Source organism: Homarus americanus, unplaced genomic scaffold (genome assembly GCF_018991925.1).
Source record: "Homarus americanus isolate GMGI-L3 unplaced genomic scaffold, GMGI_Hamer_2.0 scaffold51476, whole genome shotgun sequence".
Lineage (NCBI taxonomy): Eukaryota > Metazoa > Arthropoda > Malacostraca > Decapoda > Nephropidae > Homarus > Homarus americanus.
Genome location: NW_024736148.1, coordinates 3174557 through 3187056, shown reverse-complemented (window position 1 = coordinate 3187056; position 12500 = coordinate 3174557). Strand labels below are relative to the sequence as shown.

Sequence of the window (12500 nt, the reverse complement as noted above, 5' to 3'; positions counted from 1 at the left end):
CAGGCGTATGGGGAGAAAAACATATTTTGTAGTCTACTATGAAAATGAAACGGGCTCAGTGATAAACAAATTATATAAACCATTCATTTTCTGATAAAATAATATAAAACATTTTATCATTGTTAGAGTAAATTAATTAATAATATTCCCACAAACAAAAAATGACAACTGTTATAAAGAAATAGATTAACATTCACCACTCCATGCTGGCTGTTTGTGTAGAGCCATTTCTCTCCCCTGCCACTGATGAATATGATGATGATGATAAAGGCAGAGGAGATACAAATTCTCCTCCTCTGCTTCGGAGGAGGCAGAGGAGAGGAGGAGGTCCGAGCTGGGAGCGGCAGGAGGAGGGTTGTCCATGTCGGAATCAGAGTCAGGAGGAGGAGGTGCATGAACAGGAGGCTGAGGCTTTCTTGCAGGTGTAGAAGGTGTAGGGCTTGGAGTGGATGGAGGCAAGAAGAACATGGAGATTGGAGGCTGGGCAACCTGGCGCTTGAGCTCCTTTAGTAGTTCCTTGTAAAAAGTCGGGACCTGCTTTATCGCTCTATTGAAGTTAACTGATCTCTCGATAGAGGGATCGATGTCGAAAAAATAGTCCATGGTTCCCCTACAAAGCAGCAAGCCCTTATTGATGCCCGTGACAGTTAAGGCGGGCACCTCATCCACTTCACCTTCTTCCTCCTCGTCCTCATCCTCATGGCGCTGCTGCTCCTTGACGAGCTCTTCCTCAGATAGCTCTTCCAAAGCATGACCCAGGAGCTCCTCTTGTACCTCTTCCTCCTGAAGGTCGTCGAACCCCTCACCTCCCACTTGACGAGCCAGCATGATGATGTGCTGCACATCCTCGTCGACTGTGGGGAAACCAGCAAAGTCGTTCACCACCTCTGGCCACAAGGCCCTCTAGCAGGAGTTAACACAGTGGGGTGTCAGGTCATCATGGCACTGCTTGATGAAGGATATGCAGTCTGCGATGGAGAAATTCTTCCACATTTCCCACACTGACTCGGCACCATCCCATGTGTCCTTGTCCAAGGCTTGCCGTACCCTGCTGAAGGTTTGGGTCAGGTACTTGGCCTTGAAGACAGCAGTGACTCCCTGGTCGAGTGGTTGGAGCAATGATGTTGTGTTTTTTGGCAGAAAGATCACCTTGACATTTTTGTTTGCAACCTTGAGGGCCTCAGGATGGCCAGGGCAGTTGTCGATCATGAGGAGGACCTTAAGCTCCAGGCCATTCTCTTACGGGTAATCCTTGACCTCCCTCACAAAACAGTTGTGAAACTAGTCAGTGAACAACACTGCTGTATATCCAGTCTTTCTTGTTGTGGCAGAAGAAAACTGGGTGGTGCATGTCTTTGTTCTTGAGTGCATGCGGACGCTTGGCATTGTACAGCAGCATGGGATTGATCATGTGCCCTGCAGCGTTGCCACATAGCAGGAGAGAGACACGATCTTTGGCCACATTGGAGCCTTGTGCACTCCTTTCCTCCTTGGAAATGAATGTCCTGGCGGGCATCTTCTTCCACCACAAGCCAGTTTCGTCAGCATTAAAAACCTGCTCAGGCTTGTAGCCCTTCTCCCTGATAATCTCAGCAAAGATTGCAGGATACTCCCTAGCTGCTACATCATCCGCTGAGGCTGACTCACCAGTGATCCCCAAGCTATGCAAGTTGTAGTGCTTTTTGAAATACTCAAATCACCCCTTACTGGCACTAAATCCTTTCTTTGGGGTATCACCAGGACCACCAGCACTAGCACCACCTTCACCACTTTCCTCAGCATGGAATCGGTCATACAGGACCTTGGCTTTCTCACAGATAAACTTCTGGCTGAGAGGGATGTGGCGGTGGTTAAGTCCTCAATCCAGATGTTAAGGGCTTTCTCCATTTATACCAGAGCTGTATACCTCACATTTGAAGTGACCTTGGCAGGAGAGGGGGCACTTAGGGCAACTGCATTACGAATTTCCTTCTCTTCTTAATGTAACGGACAGTTGATTCGTTAATGCCATACTCCTTGTCACATGCAGCAAAGCTTTGGCCACTCCTAAGATTGTCCAGCAATTGTATTTTCTCCACTTGGGACATGACTTTCTTTTCTCTCTTCATTTGTTTGAGTGCCATCCCGCGACTGGATGAAGGTGGTTGAGGGCGTTTGGGGAGCCATAATAAGCACAAGTAGGACATTTGTTAAGATGAGACGAGACTGGCACACGCGCGAGACATAGAAAGGTTTAGCCTGGACTGAGGCGCAGATGGAGTGGATTGCGCGTGGGCCAGCTTCCCAGGACAAGAGAGACACCTTGCGGGACGCCACAGAACTCGCGCGCTCCCCGTCCCGGCCACGAAAATGCCGGCAACTTTAAAGCTACCCGCAGACATTCTTGGGTACATCCAGGGTGTCATCAGCAAATAATCGAGAACCACGAAGTAAAAATCCTCAAACTTGGGGGGGGCATACTGTACCTATCAGCACCAAACACATTAGGGATGATCAACAGCAACTGAATGTGTACACTCCCCAAAAAAGTATCAGCCCCTTTTCTTATCAGTACAATGTCACAAAGGACGAATATTTCCGTTCACTAATTGTGATTCCTGTATTATGTTGGTAGGCCTGCCTTCCTAGTATCTGTGAGGTTGCCAATTATTATTTCTGGCATTTGTTGCAATTATGGTAATCACCGTGCTCCAATTTTAGTAGAAAAATATAATAATATTAATGTAGTGAAAATATATCGGTGGCAGTCAAATATAGGGGTCCCCGACTTCAGAACTCCCGGCTATACGAACAAGGTTAAACTTTAAATTTACAATATTGTATTTACCTGATAACTTTTTGTTTTACTTTTATTTACTGTATTTTGTCATTCTATTTCTTCTTTTCTCATAAATTAAGTGATTTTAGATGTATATAAGGACTTGGGCTATGATATACCGGAAGTGGAATTTTAAACATTGTTCTGTAAGTACGGTATGCACATAGCATGTGTTCCGACTTGAGTACATTTTCGACTTAAGAATGTCCTCAGGAACAGAACTCATTCGTAACCTGGGGACCGCCTGTAATGGGTGTTTTCTGCTAGAAATCCATGACCAACACTAGTACCCGAGACTCGTTGGAAAACACAACTTGCACCGACAGACATGGAGAAATGTCACTTTACGAATAACATTACATACAGCTATAAATCAATGTTTGATAGCCATCTCCTTGTTGCTGAGGCCTATATCATGAAGGGTGATGATACTGCCTCATGTTACCTGTAATGTCTTCATAGTGACTGTCAATCCCATGGGAGGACTTATTGACATCGTCTCGTAGTGTGTATCAGATAATGTTTCGTTGCCGGCATGAATCATGAGATGATGTATTATATTCATAATTGTTACCTCATTAATTGAAGTAGAAATACAGTAGAACGTCGATTTAAAGCGATTCGATTTAAAATTATTGATTTAAAGCGACACCCACAATTAAGGACACATTGTTTTAATTTAAAGCGAATCTTTTCTATTTTGCGCGAGTCAATCTGACGCATCATATTTTAAATTTTACGCTTATTGTTTCTCTGGGCACGCTACACTGTCCTAAGGGCAAAGCTGTACTGTACATGTGCTCAAAATATTTGTACTAAATGATTGCTAAAATTTTTGTCTAGTGCAAACTATAGCATGATTATATTCAAATTAATCACTATCTTATAAGAATTCCAGCAATGTAAATTATATTCTCCCTGGTCACTTCTGTGACATTTTATAAGCAAAAAACATAAACTCAACCTAAAGGACATAAATAAACAAATAAATACTTCACTAGACCTTTGGCGCCAACTGTCAAACATGTCAATGTCACCTCCCTCCCCCCCCCGTGCCCTCCCCCCCCCCCATCTTCCCAGCCAGGGTTTGGTGTTTTAGGCTTAAAGTTTTTATCTTATAATGTCACAGACTAAAGTTAGGAGAATATAATTTGTATTGCACGAATCCCTGCAAGACAGCGAATAATTTTGGAACTAAAATTTGTATGTCTAATGCGAGCTATAGCATGTTTATATTCAAATTAATCACTCTTATAAGAATTCCAGCAATGTTAATTATATTCTCCCATATCAGTTCAGTGACATTTTATAAGAGAAAAACTTAGTCACTCTTAAGACAGATAAATAAATAAGCACTAGACCAGTGGTTCTCAACCTTGTTTGCCCCATGCACCCCTTTCACCATATGTCAGAATGTCATTCCCCCCTCCTTTCCAAGATTGTCTGTCTCAAAAAGTGCATTCCAAATAATATGAATATAATACTGAAAATCCTTTATTTTTTCCATATTAGTACATATACATTTACAATTTTACATGGATTATTTTTATAGTGGAGTTTTACAAATTAAATGCCAATTGAAAATGTTGATGGATTTATAAAACTTGAATAAAAGTAAAATAGTTTTTTTTTTATTTATAATGAATTACTTAACAGACCAAACTGAAGCATAATGCAATAAACAAAAAGTTCAATAGAATACCAGGATATTGTAAATTTGTAATTAATTTTATTCAGATGAAGATTACAGTCAATGAGAAACCTGTGATTGTTTTTTCTTCGCCAATTCTGGGATACGCGGAGGAGTGCTTGAAAGGGCACAACGCAGGTCATTTTCTACCTCTAATCTACTACGTTGCTTCGTTTTAATTTGCAACAGAGTTGAAAAGCCTGACTCACAAAGATATGTCGACACAAACGGAAGCAATGCACGGATAGCTCTTTCTGCCACTTTTGGGTAGGAATCGCACATCAAGGGCCAAAATTCTGTGATTGATTTCTCATCGAACATATCTCTTGCTCCCGAATCAGTTTCCCCCTGAAAACCTGAATTCCCCTGGGGAATTCACCCCTGGTTGAGAACCCCTGCACTAGACCTTGGCATCAACTGTCAAACATCATCTCACCTCCCTCCCTCCCTCCCTCCCTTCCTCCCCATCTTTCCAGCCAGTAAACAGGCAATTTTGCATCCCATAATTTTAGCTGTGTTGATTTATTGAGTGTTTGTTTTAACATAATACTACAAAAAACAATGTTTTGTTTATTCTAGGAGATGGGCTGAGGTGCATCTGGGTAGACTCTGTCTTTTTAGTACTTTGATTTCGTGCGAATTTGGTTTAAAGCGACCCCTCTCTCGTGTTATATCGACGTTCCACTGTAATATCAAAATGCAGTAAATCATAATGTCGTTATAATTGGATATTGCATCGTAATATACCTGTAATTATAATTACTGTATTTACAAATGAATGTAATATCAGTTCATAGTGTTCCATATTTCGTTTGAAGCGATTCCATTGTAATCTCAGTTCATGAAAACATAGTAACGTTATATTTGGCAACCCATTTCCTGGGGCCGAAATAGCATCTAAGGTGCTTAAATCAGCGGGGTTACTCATGATGTTATTGGTTTTCCATGTGGTATCATAATTCATCCTATTTCATTACATTACATAGAGAATAGGTGGTATACTGATGATATCATGGTTATTATCAGGTGCAAGAAGAAAGAACAAAAGGTGCAACTCACAATGCAGAAATACCAACCGAACCGAGACTGCTGTGCTTGTGTTATTGTGTTCATTTCCAAATACATAAGGCTCAGGGGGGTTGATACTTTTGGGAGAGTGTACATGTGGTCAGAACTTTTTTGGGCCCAGTAATGGCCCTGTAGTTTAAAGTAAAAGTGGGAAGAGTTAAATTCTTGTTGCTTATTGATATCTGTAATATTGTTCAAAATTGGTTCTGCAACTTTGCTAAGCAAACACTCCATACATGTACTGTATATTGTTTGATTCTTTTTTGGAGATAGAGTTGCAGGTCAAATGGGCCCAACCTAACCTATCCATAAGGACATGGCCCAATCATAATGGTTAAGTTAGATTGGGATCTATTAGGACTGGAGCTCACACGATGGATGGAAAATAATTAACAAAATTAGTTGTATTTAATGTTAATACTATATTCTTCTGTACTTACAGCAAAGAGAAGTGGGAGAAGTGCGAGGAACAAGGAGTGAATAACTTGATACAACAGATAAAGAACACCCATCTGCTGCCACCTCATTGGACAATGGACATTGTTATTAGAGTGTGAAGCCAGTCTGGCACATATAAACAAACATCTGTTTAGTTTAACTAATCCAAAATGTTTTAATCATATCTCAAAGGAGAGATTTTAGGAAGCACATTCAGTTGCAAGGTAAAAATGTTCATAATGGAATATGAAGATAATTGCTTGCAGTGTTAGTGAGAAAAGTAATTGAAAAGAATATCTATTTAGTTAATAGCTGGAGCATTATTCTGATGATGAAGCAGGATTGTAGGGGATAGTAGAAGCATACATACTAATCATGTTAAGTTCACAAATACCTGGTCACGGAAATACCATCATTGTAGAGTTAGAAGAGTAGCAGGTGTCCTCTCATGTTGCATGTTTAGGTACTCGTTGATCACGTAACATCTCATACGTCTGTCTTACAATACTCTCATTTCTCATCCACTGACAAGGGACTGATCAATCAAAGACTGATCAACCATATTTTTTGACAATGAATTGCAGGTTTGAAACTTTGTAAAGATTTATACTTCAAGAGGGATCATCAAGCATAGAAGACATACAAAATTTATCTTGTACAAATATTGCGTGACTAATATTTAAGGAGTGACTTTCAAGTCCGGCAACAGTTTAATATACAGTACTCTACTGTAATTTTAAAATACTGAATACCTAGCAGCTATATCCACAGCCTAAGATGGATACCACAGTAGGCATTGTGTGTGTCAGCACTATTTTAAAGTAAATTATTATTAAATCTAATACACCATTTTTGTTTGCATGTTTTCATTTGTTTTGAGTCTGTGAGAATGTGGTGTACTCACAGCAACAAAGTAACAGTAACACATTGCTGTAAAATTTTCCTATTTAGCATTGTAATGTGAATTATGGAAACTGTAATTGGAACAGAAGGCAGAAATACTAGAAAATCCTTATTGCAGTGTTGCCTTCAGTTGATACCAGTGGTGGTGATGCCATTGTCAAGTATGTGTATCCTCCCCTTTATCAGGTATGATGTAAATGTGTAACCAATGCTCTATGTTAGGCGAGTCAAGTACGATGGAACAAGACAGTAGTCATGTTCTTGGGTGTAAGACCTTCAGGATTCTTTACACTGCTCATTGTTGTACTGAATGTTGAAGGGAGGTAGCTGGATTATAGTAACAATCAGTCATTAGATACTAGATCACCCACATAGCAGTTGAATAGCTAATGTAGTGTTCTTTGTTTTTTAAAGTGGATTTTTCTTAGAAATGTGCCATGTATTAGCAAATAATTGTTGAAAATTATGAGAAATATGTACCAACACAGTAAGACCCCTCCATTGTCAGCCAGCCTTGTGTGGACAAAAGAAAAAGACATTACAGGTAGTTCATTACCTATAAACCTTACACCATTCCCAACGTGTTAGCTGGGAATTATGTTTGGATTATGGGCTAGTTTTATCTAATATGACAGCAATTAAAGTAATGGCTGCACTTGAGTTTTTGTCTTACACATGTGTAGTAATAGTGTGCATGATTTGACAACTACTTTTGGCCTTCCTCACCCAAATTTCAGATGCAACATGAACAAATTTGTTTTCAGACAATACACACCAAGAAACCTAGCCCAAGCTACCTTAGTCATTAGGTTAGGTTTGTATTAACTGCTTTCTTGGAAGAAATAAATGTCTGTAATTGGTCGTCTTGCCAAAAGTAAGGTGAGTGAAGCCTTCAAGTGAAGGAGGAACAGGTACCTTCCTACCTTACATTTGGGAAATGTCATATTAGATAAAGACAGTTATTACATTGACGAAATATAGAGGATACCAAGGAGTGCATGAAAATAGTTCAGCTTGAAGTGTTGTTTGTTTGTTGCCTACATCTGTTTGGTCTGTCACCAATGATAGTACAGTAATTGATAATATATTTGTCAAGAAACTTTTATGAATTTCTTTCTTGAACAAATCACTGGTTTTAGGTACAATAATTGCTGATAGATATCCCACTGCTTCTGGGTGTAAAATCTGGTTCCAAAGTTAATGCATTCTCATCATGTGATGAGTTGAATGAACTGCTTAATTACCTTTATTATTATATTATTATTATTATTATTATTATTATTATTATTATTACCGTATATCTCGGCCTACAAGGCGACGGGGTGTATAAGACGGCCCCCAAAATTTCCATTTAAAAAGTAGCTTTTGAGCCCTATTTGCTGTATAAGATCGGTACCCCAAATGTGACACTTACCATTGGGAGCTTACTGACCCAGTAGTCCTTTACCAACCATCCCATTGACCAGTGCTGTTTACACATCCTTGGTTTTTTAAAATAAAGCCAATTCACTCCAAGTAATGGCATCAAATTTTACCGGTTGGTGTAGTGTAAACACTAGTGACTCACTTAAAAGTTTGTTATTTAACTTGAACTAATGTCGGTGTCGAATACAATTGTTTCATTTACTTAAAATGGATTTACCGATTTATTTGTTTATTTATATCATACTGTAATATATTAAACACACTGGAAGTATTTTCTTTAATTTATAAGCTTGCTTCAGCGAGCTACAGTATTCTAATTCAATAGTGTTTCATTAGGATTTGAGTGAAAAAGATTACTGTACATACTTACTACATACATTTATTACACAAATATATATATATATATATATATATATATATATATATATATATATATATATATATATATATATATATATATATATATATATATATATATATATATATATATATATATATATATATATATATATTCACAATATTTTATAATTGCAGTCATGTACTGAATATTCTATGTAAAAAATATAAATTTTAAATGAATTATTTCTAGTGTGGTCGACTTCCTACACAAAGACGGGCTATAAATAGCCGTCTTATCTCCCCTCTGTTCTGAGAGAGAAGGTCTTGGTAAATAACTTTTGTTTGTTTATTTTCATTGTCAAATTTATCATGTTGTATCAAAGTAATATTACTAAAAGTTTTAGGCAGCTACCAAACAGGGAGATTCTACTGCCTGGGAAGATATTGGAAGCATAATGTACAGTATTGTCTAATGGTAGATCCTACTTCCATATGGCATCACGAAAATTGTGACCAAGTCTTAGGTTGCTAATTTATCTTACTGCCTCATTTACACACAATTGCAGAGTTTCAATTGTTTCTCTTCCTTTGACAACACAACATACATACAATATAATGTTTCACCTTTGATCTTTTTTCCATTTATTTATGGTTGGTTATTTAAAATAATGCCAATTCACTTCAAGTATTGGCATCAAATTTTACCTGCTGGTGTACACTAGTGACTCACTTAAGCGTCAGTTATTTAACTGGAACTAATGTTGGTGTGAGTAAAATATTTCCATTTACTTGAAATAGATTTGCCGATTTATTTGTTTATTTATTTAGTTATAATATATTGTAATACATTAAACACACTGCAAGTATTTTCTTTAATTTATATACTTGTTTCGCGAAAAAGGGAGGCTACCATTATACCTGGTAGGTGAAGTTGACCAGACATTTATGATCATTAAGGACCAAACTCCGAATCCATGACGTGACTTCTGTTAATCATTCTCATCCTAAATTTACCACTGTCGGTAGTTTCAAGAATTAACGCAGTCATTTACTGAATATTCTTTGTAAAAAAATAAATTTTAAATTAATTATTTATAGGAGATAAGTATTATGATCAGTAAATATACAGATATGCATTACTGACCACCTCCGAACACAAGGACGGCTAAAAATAGCCACAGGCGGTCACTGTCAAGGTCGCTTTCCCTTTCTCGTCACTGGCAAATGGGGGGGGGGGTGATGATAGCAGCTGTGTTTATTACCGGGGTATATTGTTCTTTTACGGTATGTTAGACTGGTTTATAATACATTTTTATTATTTTAATATACCGGTAATCTTCATTTTAATCCAGCTTCCCAAATGTAAGTTTCAGTATAAAATAATTAGTGGTAGGACCTTGTGAGTGGTTTACCATGTTTCCATCACCACTCTTGACACGCTAAACCGCAAAATTTAAGAGGTAAGAATTTTATCTCTGGTGCTTAAGACGACCCCCTAACTTTGGGCTGATTTTTTTTTGTTCAAATTCCGTCTTGTAGGCCGAAATATACGGTAGTTCTTTTTTATTGAGCTAAAAAAGATGTTTTTAGTAGACAGAGTTTGATGCAAATGGATAATAAATATAAGAGTAAACAATAATAATGTTGACTCTTAATTTGTAGTAGTTTTCTTATTACAGTTGTAAAAAAAAATTCTTCCCATTTCAGAATTCTCAATAATTTGCGGAAAAAAAATACTTAGTGAGCTAATTGATTAAGTATGTATTTTACATTTGTTGAAATGGTTTATAGTTATTGATTAGGAAGGACTTGATTGTAACCAGAAGGTCTTCAGTATAGTTTAATGTTCAGGGGAATATCCAATGTTCTTCTCTTTAATAATAAAAGTTCAATTATCCATCTCAGTTTTGAACCAACATTATTTTGCAGTTACACTTGTTCTGGTGAAGTAAAACTGCCATTTGATTTTATATGTACAGTACTGTATAGTTTTCAAAGATTCTTCACAGCACAGTTATCTTTAGAGGAGTTAGAAAACTTTATAAATAGTATTAACTAGGCAGACCTGCAGCATTTATTATTTTGGTAATTGTTGAGCATCATTACGTAAAATTTAAGGATCGGACAATGAAACCATTGTAATAAGAGATTGCTGGAGAATTGATTAAATATTCAGTACTAAATGTTTTATTGATCATGTGCTCATCTTCCTTTAGTTTTTTCTCTTAATTGCAATTAGAAAAGTATTCCATGCTTATTGATCCAACAACAATCTCAGACTTAAAAATATTACTTCCTATGGAGTGGTTGGCAGCCTTCTGAACAGGAATGGGAAGGTTTGGGACTTAAATATAAGGTGAAGGATATTACAAACAACTAATATATGGTACGGTACTGCCAGTTTCATCTGTAAACTGGATCAAACCCAGCTCCTCAAGTTGAAGAGTTCAATTTGTCCTCCTGTGCCACGAAGCTCCTGTGCAGCTTATTGATATGCTCTATTGCTCCTCAATAGATATCTGCTTCTATTTGTCTCTAACTCTACCTCTGTGTCTATATACAGTACATGTGTTTTATATATATATATATATATATATATATATATATATATATATATATATATATATATATATATATATATATATATATATATATATATATATATATATCGTGTGATTTCTGGGTCTTTAAGATGTCCAGGAGAGTTACTAAGTGTGAGGATGTTGCACAGGTGATTGGTTTATACAAGACTAATCATAAAGTTACTGAAATAGTTGAATTAACCGGTGTGTGCCGCTAAACAGTGTACCGATTCATCTGGGAGTTTGAAGCAAACAGCCAGGAAGAGTTGCCTACCCCTAAACCCAGGTCTTGGCGACCACAGCTTAGGTCTCCTAGAACCAGGCAGGTGATTGCTAGGCAAGTTAATGCTAACCCTAAGCTCACGGCCCGGGAATTAAAGCAAGCTAACCCCGGACTCCTTGGTCACGTCTCCTTAAGGTCGGTGCAGCAGCTTCTTCGTGACGATCTCGGTTATCGCGCCTGCCAACAACTCCTTAAGCCTCTGCTGACTGCTGCCCAGAAGAGGAGGATCACTTTTGCAAAGAAGTACAGTGTCTGGTCCCTTCAGGAGTGGAGGAACGTCCTGTGGAGTGATGAAGCCATGTTTACAGTGAGTGGTTGTGGTCACGATAGGGTGTACTGCCGGCCAGACTCGACCCGCTCGACCCCAGGTACACCGTCAAGACGGTCAAGCATCCTGATTCAGTGATGGTATGGGGTTGTTTCACTTATTACTGTGTTGGTGAGTTGGTTGTGCTTGAAAAAAAAAAAGTTAACCAGGGGTGTGTACCTCGAGCTTCTCTGTGACGTTCTGCCTGACTCGTTTGAGAAAACACGCGCTGACGTGTTCATGCAGGACGGTGCTCCCTGCCACACAGCCAAGTTGGTTACTTAGTGGTTGGAGGATTGCCAGGTTTCATATTTTAAGGACTGGCCTGGCAATTCCCCCGACATCAACCCTATTGAGAACCTTTGGGGGCTCATGAAACGTTACCTACGTGACCTCGACAGCTCGTCCGTCCCCAAGCTCACCACAGCAATTAAGCCACTGTGGGCCAATTTCACCCCACAGCACCTGCAAAACCTTGCAGACAGTGTTCCACAACGACTGAAAGAGGTGCTGGGAAACACAACAAAATACTAAGAGGGGTGGGTGAGTGTTATTTTCATTTTTTTATTGCCTTACCATGATTTTTTATTTTTTTTCCACGGTGTGCCTTAACTTTCCGCGTAGACTCTATATGTATATATTTATGT

General features: G+C 38.3%; 1 pseudogene; it reads left to right on the top strand.

Moving 5' to 3' along the window:
- The window catches only part of LOC121872049, a 99366-nt pseudogene extending 91794 nt beyond the window's left edge, over window positions 1-7572 (top strand).
- Window positions 7573-12500: the final 4928 nt, after the last annotated feature.